Source organism: Pezoporus wallicus, unplaced genomic scaffold (genome assembly GCF_028554395.1).
Source record: "Pezoporus wallicus isolate ANWC-B61680 ecotype Strahan unplaced genomic scaffold, APGP_CSIRO_Pwel_v1 contig_11133, whole genome shotgun sequence".
Lineage (NCBI taxonomy): Eukaryota > Metazoa > Chordata > Aves > Psittaciformes > Psittacidae > Pezoporus > Pezoporus wallicus.
The window spans coordinates 1,961,117-1,972,645 of record NW_026636583.1 but is presented as its reverse complement, the minus strand read 5'-3'; the positions used below and the strand labels follow the sequence as shown (position 1 = coordinate 1,972,645).

The following is an 11,529-nucleotide window of genomic DNA, read 5'->3' as shown; positions in this document are numbered from 1 at the left end:
TGCATGTTGCCTCACTGCACATCAAATTGCCATTCTTCCAAACCACCGGCACGTTTCTGTAAAGCAGCTCTATAGAAAAGTACAGTGGAAAGTAAAATCCCAGCTATCCTATGCTTCAAATTGCTGCTAAACTTGGTTTTATCAAGTTTTGATGGTTTACTTTAAGCCTCACCACATCTTACGAAGCAAACCTGAGTGCGAGCATCACTGCCTCGGTGAATCCCCAACTCCATATGGGAGGTAGCGGTGGTGTCGGATGCTCCGCTGGGCTCTGTGGTGTTATGTCCCAAACAGACACGTGTGGGAAGCACGTGGGTGCCTGTGTGCTGAGTGGAGCTCTCCCCTTTTTGAGCCAACAGCTGATCGATCGCCCTCACCCGGGGTTTTAAGCCACGAGGAACGCCGGCGTTCGGCACGTTCCTGGAAACACCCTGCTCTCCCCATTCAAAGCCCCTGTGGGTTGAGCTCCTCCACGGCTGCTGTTAATAGGTTAATGAGACCCTCGTCTGGCAGAGTTAGAGTGCCTGGCTTTCTAAGATAAAACTATCCAGCGCCATGAGGAGGTTGGGCCTCTTTATGACTGCACGCCATTCATCCTGAGTACACAAGAGCTCGCAAATTTAATAAGCAGAATCCATTTCAGCCCCGTGGCCTGCCATGGCAACAGGAGAGAGGGGCTCCAGCCTTCGCTGCTCAGGCATCATTATCTCCAGGGCCATCTGCTCCAGAGAAGCACAATCCCAAACTCATTTAAATAGAGCCAGCCTGAAATATGTGATGATTTTTCCCAGTCTCCCCCCCTCCCCGCCGGCTTCCCCCCGCTACACCTCGGCACACAAGCGGGAGGAGATGTAATATTCAAAGGGTGAGGAGAGGGTGCAGGAGATAAGATTATAGCGATAATGAACGGGGGGAGGGAGGAACTTTCCTCCTTTGGCTGCCGTTCCCCGGGAACGCGAGAGGTTGTGATAAATTATAAATGTATTTTTCAAGTCATCTTCTTGGAAGAAATATTTCACAAACAATGATTCATCGCCCTCCCCAGAACTCAGCCTCTCAGGAACAATTAAGCAGTGAAGAAAACTAACGCAGCTAATTCGTTTCTTCCTCTGCTTTCTGACTGACAGCACGCTGTCCTCGTCACAAATGGGTGCAATAAATTACCCTGCCCCTAAATGCGTTCACCCCTTGTAACCGGGGACGGTTTGGAAGGGTTAAGGGGAAGAGGACTCAGTCGTTGCCCTGTGGGGCTCAGATGATTTGTACTCATGGACGTGCTGCCTTGTATTTAGGGGCTTCCAAGACGGGGTTTAAACAGGGACCCATAGCAGCTAGCTGAGATGTGCATCCCCAATGGGGATGGGGGGCTTTGACAGACGGACGTAAACAAGAGCGTGCAAGGTTGCACCGTGCCTCTGCTTCTGGGCAAAGTCATTTCTAATGCATCTGTTTTATTTCAGACGTAACTCACTGCTCAGCTGCGGGAGCTGTAAGGAGCACCGTGAACCGACGCAGGGGTAATGGGGGATGCCGGCGTCTTTACTCCAACAGCGTGTAAAGTTTGAGGAGCACTTTGGGTCGTAGCTGGGAGGAGATGGCCAAGAGCAAGCACCAAGGTGAGTAAGGGTGTTTCTCTGCCCAGCCCCTCCACTGTGGCTCTGTGTGTGATAGGAGAGGTGTCAGAGCCAGAGGGGAAAAGAGGTTACTGCAGGAATTCCTGGAAGATGACATTTCTCATTTGTTTTCTGTCAGGGTCTCCTGACCTCCACTTGCTGGGTCACGGGAATAAATCCATCATGGGCTGAAGGATGGGTTTCCTCTGCTGAACTGAATGCAGCACCCATCCCCTGAGCATCCCTGTCCCTCCCGTGAGCCTGTAACGTGTGTGGAAACACCTGCCTTGCTCTGACGTACCTAGGTCTGCAGCGCACGTGCCCCACACAGCACATGTGGACTGGGGCTGCAGATGGGATAGGATGGAACAGGATGGGATGGGAAGCTGCAGCCCCCGTGGCTTTCAGGGCAGGTATGCAGTGGGACGTGGGACTTTGCCAGCTCCCGGTTCATGCATGCGTGGGGCTGGGGTCTCCTTCACCTGAAGCTCCAACCTGCCAAGTTTCCCAGCTCCACTCCGTGGCATATGGAGTTTGTGTAGATTATACAGAGCGAGGCTGCAGTACATCAGCGAGATCAAATGAAAGTGTAGAAATGCGTCTGGGGTAGGAGGGAAATGAAATCATATATATTCATTACATTTATTTAGTGTGTTAAGCCTCCCAGTGCCCATAACACCCTGTGTACTCTGTCATCCTTCACCTCCAGCAGAGGCAGCCACCTCTGGGAGAGGTGCCAGGAAACAAAAGCAGCATCACCGAGGCAGGGATGTGATGAATGCTTGCAAGGATGGACATCACCCCTGGCCCCATGGAGAGCTGAAGGAGGCAGAATGGGATTATACACCTTGGAATCCAGAGTTTTCCACCATCAGCTGAGTCCTGGGATATTTCTGTCTGCTCCTGTGGGTTTCTGTAGGAGTAATGCTTACTCAGGTGAGGAAATCATGGTTTTATTGCTGCTGCCACCCCGGGGCAACGCAACCACATATGCACAAGATATCTTGGGTGACCAAAGTGCCCAGTGTCCTCTCCTGGAGGCCAAACCTGCTTTAGCCACATCCCTTACTTTGCACGGATATCATCTTTAAGTGTTCCCTAACTCAGGTTGTCAAGTCATTGATTAGGAATGCAGACTCAGCAAACCCCAGGTGATAAATAGCCTATGACATATTAACTTGCACAGAAAGTCTCTATTGCTCGGAAATCTTTTTAGGTTGATAAATTGGAGGATCTACCACAAAATCCATAATAATGTGTTTTTCTCTGTAGCTCAGTTAGAAATAATAAGGTACCAAGTGTTATCAGAGATGAATAAGCTCCAAAGTATTTGCAGAAGTATTTTAATTTATTAAACCTGCAGAATAGTTGAAATATTCATAAGAATGGTTTTGCTGCAAGTTTCTCAGCTTTTTTGTCTCCTGGACTGGATAATGCTACATAAAGACCTGAAGCTAACCAGGCCTTTGAATTCTCATCACAGACACATTTGGCATACAAAAAGACAAACAAATCCCCTTTTTGAAGACAGAAGTTCAGCTCCTGTTCTCTTATTTAGAAGAAAACGTATTTCCTTTAAAGATATTTCAGACCTTTGCATCTCCTCATGTAAATCCTTGTCGGAAATGTCCCAGGAACATGCAGCATCCACTCCAGATGACAGAAGACCCAGATGTCTTCACAGACAGGCTGATGCTGCACACTCCATCTGATCCTCTGTGAAATCTCAGCCTGGAGTTCCACGGGCCCCCTTTCAGCAGCCAGCCTCGACTCTTGCCTTAAGCGCACACATTCAATTATTTAGCAAGGAAAATGGGCTCCTGTAACTAATAAAACATCTGATTTAGCCCCTTAATCCCATTCTAACATCTTTAAACCAGTGCCAACACAGGTGAGACCTCTGGGAGAGGAAAGCTAAATATTGCTCTCTGCCTCGTGGCTTGCTTTCAAACGTACATTTCATTCCCCCTCTGTTGCTCAGAATTAATGTTGCAAGGAGAGCAGCAGAGAGCTTTTCTAGGAAAGCATGGCAAATGCCCAGCTCCAGCAGAACCCAGCCTACCGCTGTGCGGATCCGCTGTACCACGGGTAATTCATCCCGCATGGCAAAGACCTGCTCTTCTGAAATGCTCAGCTGTTAGCAAGCTGAGGAAACCGACCCACGGGTCAAAGCTCTCGGAGCAAACCTTCCTGCCTTGTTTGTCAGGTTTTTAAGAGCTAAAACCCAGCAGGTGGGAAGCAAGAGATTGAAGGGGGCAATTTTTCATTCTTCCATAAGCAAATTCCTGGCCGCAATCTCTGCAGCTCCTGGTGGGGTGGCCTAACGGAACTAGACAGCACAGCCCAAAATCTTGCCTGCGTAATTGTGTGCTTCACTGGACTGACACCGGGAATGAATTTAGCTCACTTGAGGCTCAGCTGGAGATGGGGTGGCTTTGGAGAAGCTTACGCTTTGTCCCCCTGCATCACCCCTCCTTGACTGAGCACCTTCTCTGCAGGCTCTGACAAGAGGTATGGAATTATCATTAAAGGTGCCCCTCAGAAAGGCTCTAAGACATATTCTATCAGATTTATACCTGGGAGTATAAATCTATCAGATTTATATGAGGAGTGAGGCGATAAGCATCTCCTATTGCACCCCATGGGCTGATTCTGCAGGGGCTGGGGCTAAAGGGATAATGGTGTGGGGGCAGCTTTGGGCTGGGAACCTGTGCCTGGGAGACCAGCAAATCCCAATGTTTTGGCCTTAGTCTGATACAACTCAGCTTTAATTCTGATCACATTATCAAGAATTCAAAAAAAACAAAAAATAAGGAGGAAATTTGACATTTTCTGACCAAATAAAAAATAGCATTTGAATTGTGCGTAGTGACGACGCATTGAGTGAGGAGTCCAGGAAGATTTGGGGCAGGCAATAGCTATAATTGTACCTAACATCCTTCCTGGCTTCTATTTCACACGCAGCCTTGTTTTCTCTCCTATTTGCTATTTTTGTGTTCTGTCATGGGTTTGAGCCGTGGTATTTTGAAAAGCTCTTCCCTGCGCACAGCAGCAGCTGCCGCCGCGCCACCGGCCCTGTTGCCATGGCTGAGCCACAGGGCTTGTGCCAGGATCTTGTTGGTCAACAAGCCTCTGTCAGCGCTGCCGGGCTGCGTGTTTCCATAGCTATCCCTGGAGAGGGGCATCCTCAGGTGAAGTGATGCTGCATCTCCCTTCTGAAGGACTCATCCTCAATGCGCTCTAGGCTTGTAGTCCTTCAAGTGACTATTTAGCACCCTACCAGCTGAGCTCTTGCCAAATGAGCTCGAAAAGCAAGAGGAATGGTTTTTAACATAGAGCAGCTCGTTTGTGCTCATCAAAAGGGAGCGTTCAGCTTGAAAATGTCCCCTCTTCATGTAATACATGGGCTTCAAAAAATCAGTTTCCTCAGACGCAGGTGCCTTGAGAACATCCGTTTTTAACACATTTGAAGGAGTGAATTCCTCTCACTGGACTTAATTAAGGACAGGTACCAAAGCAAATGGAGGAAGAAGATCTTAGGAGGAAAGTGGGTCTATTAGGGAAGGACTGTAGGGCTTTTTAATTAATGCCAGAACAGCTGTCCTTAAACTGTTTCTCTCCTAGGAGCAGATTATCCCAGCGAAGGCTAAGAGGTCATGGAAAACAAGGAGCAAGTTCTGTTCAGAGCTTCTGCTTCCCATTTGCATCACTGTCAGCGGCAACTGCAGAGCATTTGTCTGGTCCTCCCTTGGATTGCAGCGTATTTCTGTTTTCTTACAGTATAGACTCATCCCAGTTTGTTTCTAACTGAATTGCTTTTTTGTTCGTGTTGCCTATTCCCTAAACAGTTGTATTAGTGGTGGCAGCATGTCATTTTGATGGTGTTATGACAGTGTGACGCCAAACTCGTATTAACATAACATTCCTTTTTAAAGCTTGTCTGAAAACATATTGTTCTCCCTTGCCAGCACTCCTCTGCTTCTCTCACCCTTTACCATGGGTTGCCTTTTTTGGTTTAACTCCATTGCGAACAGGCTGATACACAGCATCTATGGAGGCGGTTTGCTGATCATTCAGGTGATGAGACCGAGGGAGAGAAGAATAAACCCCAGGGCTGAACAGAAGGAAAACCCCAAGCCCACATTTCTCTGACACCCTCCCTTTTCTTATGCTTCACCTCACTCAGATTTATTGAGTTTTGATTTATGATGTTTAGGTTTCAAGCTCCCCATTGCTACCATGGAATTCTTTATATTTCTTCCACCTTTCCTTCTCCAACCTCAGTTAAAAGGTGGACTCTGATGTCCCCCAAATGGTGAAATCAGTATTAAATTGAGAAAGCTTTGAAGAGGGGAAAACTATAACTCAGGGTACGAGGAGCTCTCTGTGTGCACAAAGGGGGATGAGTAGATGCTCTGACTTGTTTGGATATCCCGCTTTTCTGGTGTGAGGTCTGTGGGATGCTCACTCAGGGATGGAGTTGGTTTGGGCTGGAGATCAAAGCTGTTTGCTAAATACCACACATAGCTTTTAGACAGAAAATGGAATAGTGATGGTCTCCCAGGGAAGAGTTTTATGTTAGAAGTGAACATTAGGAGAGCAAAACTCACCTCCAGTCCTTGTGACACACACAGGCAGCAAGATGCACGCAGAAGCCTGGCTGGCAAACGCTGGCCAATCCAGGACCCACCATGCGAAGAGCTTTTCCATTGTTGGTTGAGAGGACACTGGGGACTTCACCCAACTCCTCTCAGCTCCCCAGTGGGGCAAATATGGTCCAGATTGGCTTGGTGTGTTGCTGGCTGCAGGGTTTTCCTGTCCCTTAGTGCTGAAGGAGGATGGGACTGGGTTCTGTGATACAATGCAGAGTAAAGCTCCCCAACATCGCACCCACGGGTGTGAAACACTAGCTTTCCAAGAGCACAGACCCCATTCCCATGGCCCTGGATACCTGCACCTCACCGCTCCTCCTTCCTGCCCCTTGTCCCCAGCCCCTTCCTCACAGCAAACCTTTGCTCGGGATTTATCTTTGCCTGTTTGTTTTCCCATCCCTCCTCCTGCTCCCTGACCTGACAAGCGCTCCTTTTAGCAGGGTATTAATTATCATCGCAGTGCTGGGACTAGTAATTATCCCTCCCTTGTGCTTTATGGGCTTCCCAGCACGGCTTGCAACAAGGACAGGGTGAAATGGCTCAGCTGGCAAGGGGCTTGTGGTGTGTGTCTGGGAGCCGTGGTAATTGTCCTGTGCCAGAGACGAGGGAATGAGGGGAAGAAGAAGGAAAAGGAGAAATCAATGGTGAATTGGAGAATTCAGCTTGTAGCCTTTAACCAGGGTGGTTTGGCTCACAGTTTATGGTGGAAAAGAAACATAGGAGGAACCTGAGGCTGTCCGCCTGGAGATGGAGAATCCTGTGAGGGCTGAGAGGATGATAACCACGTTTGTCAGTGCTGAGAAACTCCCTTGCAACAAGAAGCATTGGGAAGTCCCAATAGAGACATACAGAGTGACCACAGGGAGAAGATTCCAAGGATGCAGCACAACTGGGCGCAGTAGCACCCATCCAGTTCTCTCACTGTATTGAGTACCATGGTGAGCCCAGCAAGGAGGCATCGTGCGGGACAGCCACACTGGAGCGCATGGAGGTTGGAGCCTTGGTGCCTTCCAAGGCACAGCGCTACCAGGAACACAAGAGCTCCTTGTCAGGAATAGGGTAAAAAAAACCCAAATTATCCTCTCTGGCCAAAACTGTTGATTTTTTTCTTCAGCAAAATGACAACAATCTGCTGGTGAAAATTGCATTTCATTACAGTAGGGAAGGGAAAGGGAGATAAAAATGAAATAAGCTGTGCTTTTCTTCCCTTTATGTCCTTTTTGCAAACTATAAGGATTCTTTCTGTCTTCCCCCCCCCCACCCCGTTCCTGCAGGAGTGTGAAGTTTTATTACAATTTACTGTGTATTTGTCTAGGAATTTAGGGCTCTCAAGAAATGACCACTCCAGCGTGGCAAACACTGCTGATGGACGTAGTGAGAGGCATGGTGAACTCTGAGCACCTCTTACTCAAAATACAGAAGCCAAATGTCAGAGGGAAAACGGATGAAGACATTTCCCCGTGGGCACCCTAAAAAACCAGTGCCAGGAACAGAAATGAAATCCAGCTCTCCCATTTCCTTGTGAGAACCTGCCTCGTGGCATTAAAGATTAATTGTGGCAATGGGATGCTGGAGTGATAAGCTAGAAAGCAGCATCCTGTCCTGGCTGCTGCTCTGCCCCATGCCTAACACTTAGACAAGTGGGATGGGTGAGACCTAAGCCGTGCAGGTGTGCACTGACCCAAAGGACATTCCCATGTGCAGCATCTTGGATATTGTGGGACCAAGCCCTGCAGCTTCTCCCTGTGCTGGTGCAGAACTTGAGAGGTGCTCGACTTTGGGTAAGCTTTGGAGGCCACATTCCACAGAGGTGAATTGTGCAAGTAAATCCTCAGCCTATCCAGGCTGGAAACTTTGACCCTGGAGAATTAGGCACAGTCATTTGCCCATCATTAATGGCCACTAATTTTGGGATCATCCTTACAAATATAGTTGTCCTGAGAAACTCAATCCTCAAACATGTAAGCGCTGCATCTCTGCCTGTGCAGCAAGGGAACTCTGAGCATCTCTGATACACTGGGGCCAGCTGGGCTTTGGGACCCTGGGCTAAGGAAGGTGATGCTTAGCTCTTCACTCTGCTGGTCTCTGTAACCTTGGTCAAACCGCTTGCCATTCTGAAGAGGGTGGAAGACGATTCCGTGCAGCAGCTCCCGAGGGCGGGCAGCCCCAGCTTTCCATGGGCTGCAATGAGCTGCAGCACCCAAACCGAGCTGCTGAGAGTGCTGGAGGGCTTCACCCTCCTCCCACCTTGTGGCTGGGGCGCAGCGCTGAGTGATGGGCAGTCAGCACTGACTCTCCCTTTCTTGGCCGCTCCGTGTCTGGCTCAGCAAAACCAGCCCAAGCATGGTCCTGAGTCACCCCGTGCCTCAGTTTCCCCATCTGCTATGGGAGGTTGATCGTCGCGTTTAGTTTTGCATTGACAGCATCGCGCTGCCGTACAGAACCGAACGGGAAAAGGCTTTTTCAATGAAGGAGAGCAACACCCTGGAGCTGAGCGGCTCCCGCGGTCGGGCTGATTTTGGGCATGTGCACATCCCTCCTGCACAGCAGCCAACGAAGCGGCTCAGGAACCCGCATCCATCCTCCGTCTCGTTGGAGGCAGATTGCTCACGGGTGGAGGGAATCTCCTGGAGAGTGAACCTCGTCAGCAAAAATGCAAATATTTGGAGCCGGAGCGTTCATTACCGCAGAACTCGATTTCAGGGTCAGCCCCCTTCGCAGCAAATTGTTAGCCAGCGAAAATGTTTATTGTCACCACACTCCGGCAGTTTTGACAGTACCTATCAAGTTGAGCTTGACAATATCTGCATACTGCTTCGCTGGCTTCCCCTGGTGCAGCCATGAGAGAGGTGCTGCAGGGAAGAGACTGGAGGCAGATTCCAGTCATCAGATGACTGGAACTATCCCCTTTGTGAAAAAGGCAGGGCTGTTATTGGGGGGGGGAAGTATAGCACAGGCTGTTGGGAAGATGGTGTTTGAAGACAAATGTCTTGGTGATTTTATTTTATTTATTTTTTATTTTAGTTCTTATCACTTTATTTTACTTTATTTTATTTTATTTTACTTTATTTTTTATTTTACTTTTTATAGTTTTATTTATTTTTGATTTTGGTTTTTATTACTTTATTTTACTTTATTTTATTTTACTTTACTTTTTATAATTTTATTTGATTTATTTTAATTTTTAGTTTAGTTTTCATTATTTTTTTTACTTTTTTTTAGTTTAGTTTTCATTATTTTATATTTTATTTTATTATTTTCAGATACAAAACTACACACATGGAACATCAAACTCCCTCCCCCCCCCAGCCTGCACAGGACTAAGGCTGGTGAGAAAAGCATCACACTGCTGGCAATGCCAGAGGAATAAGCTCCCATGTCTTTGCACTGTGCACCAAGACCAGGGGATGGAGGGGGCCAGGACCAGCTCTGCCTCACCAGTGAAGGGGGTGAGGAGGCAGTGCATGAATATGAGGGGAAAGAAGAACCAGGATGAGATGCTGGTGAAAACACCAAGGAGGGGACAAGGCAGCTGCAGCCTGATAATGACATCTGGGGGCTCCCTTTGCTTAACGAATGTGCTTTCAGCTCAAGGATGGACTAATTTCGCTCTGCTTTTTGCTCCTCCACAGCTTCACTTTTTCTCCCGTTAATGCACAGGGAAGGTGGGCCAGGCTGGAGCTGCTGTGAATGAGTTTTATTTCCTTGCTTGCGGGAGCTGAGCGAAGGCTGTTTCATCTCAACAGGCTGCTCCCAACACCCCTTAATTTGAGATCTCCTGCATGCAGGAAGCGATGGAGTTGAGTGACCTTGCTGAATCCCGGCTGCTGCAGCTGCAGGAGAACAGGAGAGGAAAAGAAAGAGGGGAGGAGGAAGAGGCACTTTGCTGTCTCCCATTGAAGCCCCAAGAGGCTGAAGATAAGAGAGTGAAAGTTTCAAATTGCCAGAACACCATTCTGAAAGGCATTTTCCAAGTGCGGAGCTCTCTGCAATGTCACCTCTCATCTTCCAAAGTGGGGATTGAAGGGACAATAAAGCACAGGATATTCTGCAAAGACAGAGTTGTTAATTCAAAGATGGAAGAGGTGGCAGTCCCCAAACAGGCTTTGGTGTACCCCCTTTGGTACAGAGACTTCTTCAGGCAGATGTAGCTGTACAGGGGGCTGGCTCCAGCTCCTTTCCTGAGCCGTATCCCACCTGGATGAGTGATCTGGCTGAAGTAAGCATGGCTTATCCATGTCCTGCTAAGAGCAGAAGCCCACATATTCCACAGTTACACTTTTAATTTGACTCCAATTCCTGACTTTCAATTAAATCCAATGATGATCGTAAAAAGAAGGGGGGGAGTGAGTGAACGAGTTACCTGACTGGGTTTAAACCACGACAATTATTTCCTTTGACATTGCTGACACCAGCAGAAGACCTTGATGGATGTGCAGAAGAGAAGGTGCACTTTGATATTGCCCCAGCCAAGCTGTTCCTCCCCAATCCCTCTTCCATCTCTCTGCCTTCAAAGAAATCTGGGTTAAGGAATTGGATGTATTCAACAAAGAGCTCTGGATCTTGCACCAAAGAGTGAATTAGCCTCTTGCTCTACATTCTTTGCTGACCTTTATTCCAACTGCATCCCCCCTTATGTTTATAAGATAATAAAACCCCCCAAATACACAGGCTTGTCCTGCTGAGATAAATTGCATTCAACTCTCCTTAGTTAATATCAGCTTTGTTCTGGGCTCCTTATTACTGGTGCCACCTGTCCCTCCAAGCACAGGCTTCCCCCCCTTTCCCAAATTACCCGAGCTGAGGCTTGGGTGGGCTTTCTCCCTGCAAATGCACTTATTTGCCCACCCGGGTCACAATGCTGAGATTGACACTGATGATCCAGCTTTTTGCCAGGCAATCCCTCCTCTCCATTACTTTCAGAACGGGAACTTTCCTCTCTCTGCAGGCCAAGGCTGACCACAGAAAGAGCTGGGCTTGGTTTTATCCAGGGCAATGAGCAGAGCACGGTGGGTCACACAACCTGGGAGGGCGCTTTGTCAATGAGGTAACAAAGTTCACTGCTATCATACATGTTAATCACAATCTTGGTTATATTATTATTATTATTATTATTATTATTATTATTATTATTATTATTATTATTATTATTTCCTGGTAACTATTTCCCTGCTTTTCCATCTGGAAGGCCAGTGAGAGTGTTCTTCACTGGCCTGTAGCCAGTTTTGTCCAGCTGGGATCAATTCAGTCCAATGTTGCCATCT

At 47.9% G+C, this 11,529-nt stretch overlaps 1 long non-coding RNA gene across 1 annotated transcript; it reads left to right on the top strand.

Moving 5' to 3' along the window:
• Positions 1-3,247: 3,247 nt before the first annotated feature.
• LOC130594783 (uncharacterized) lies at positions 3,248-5,420 on the top strand. Its single transcript, XR_008971167.1, has 2 exons — positions 3,248-4,124; positions 5,241-5,420. It is a non-coding gene; the product is annotated as an uncharacterized LOC130594783 (long non-coding RNA).
• Positions 5,421-11,529: the final 6,109 nt, after the last annotated feature.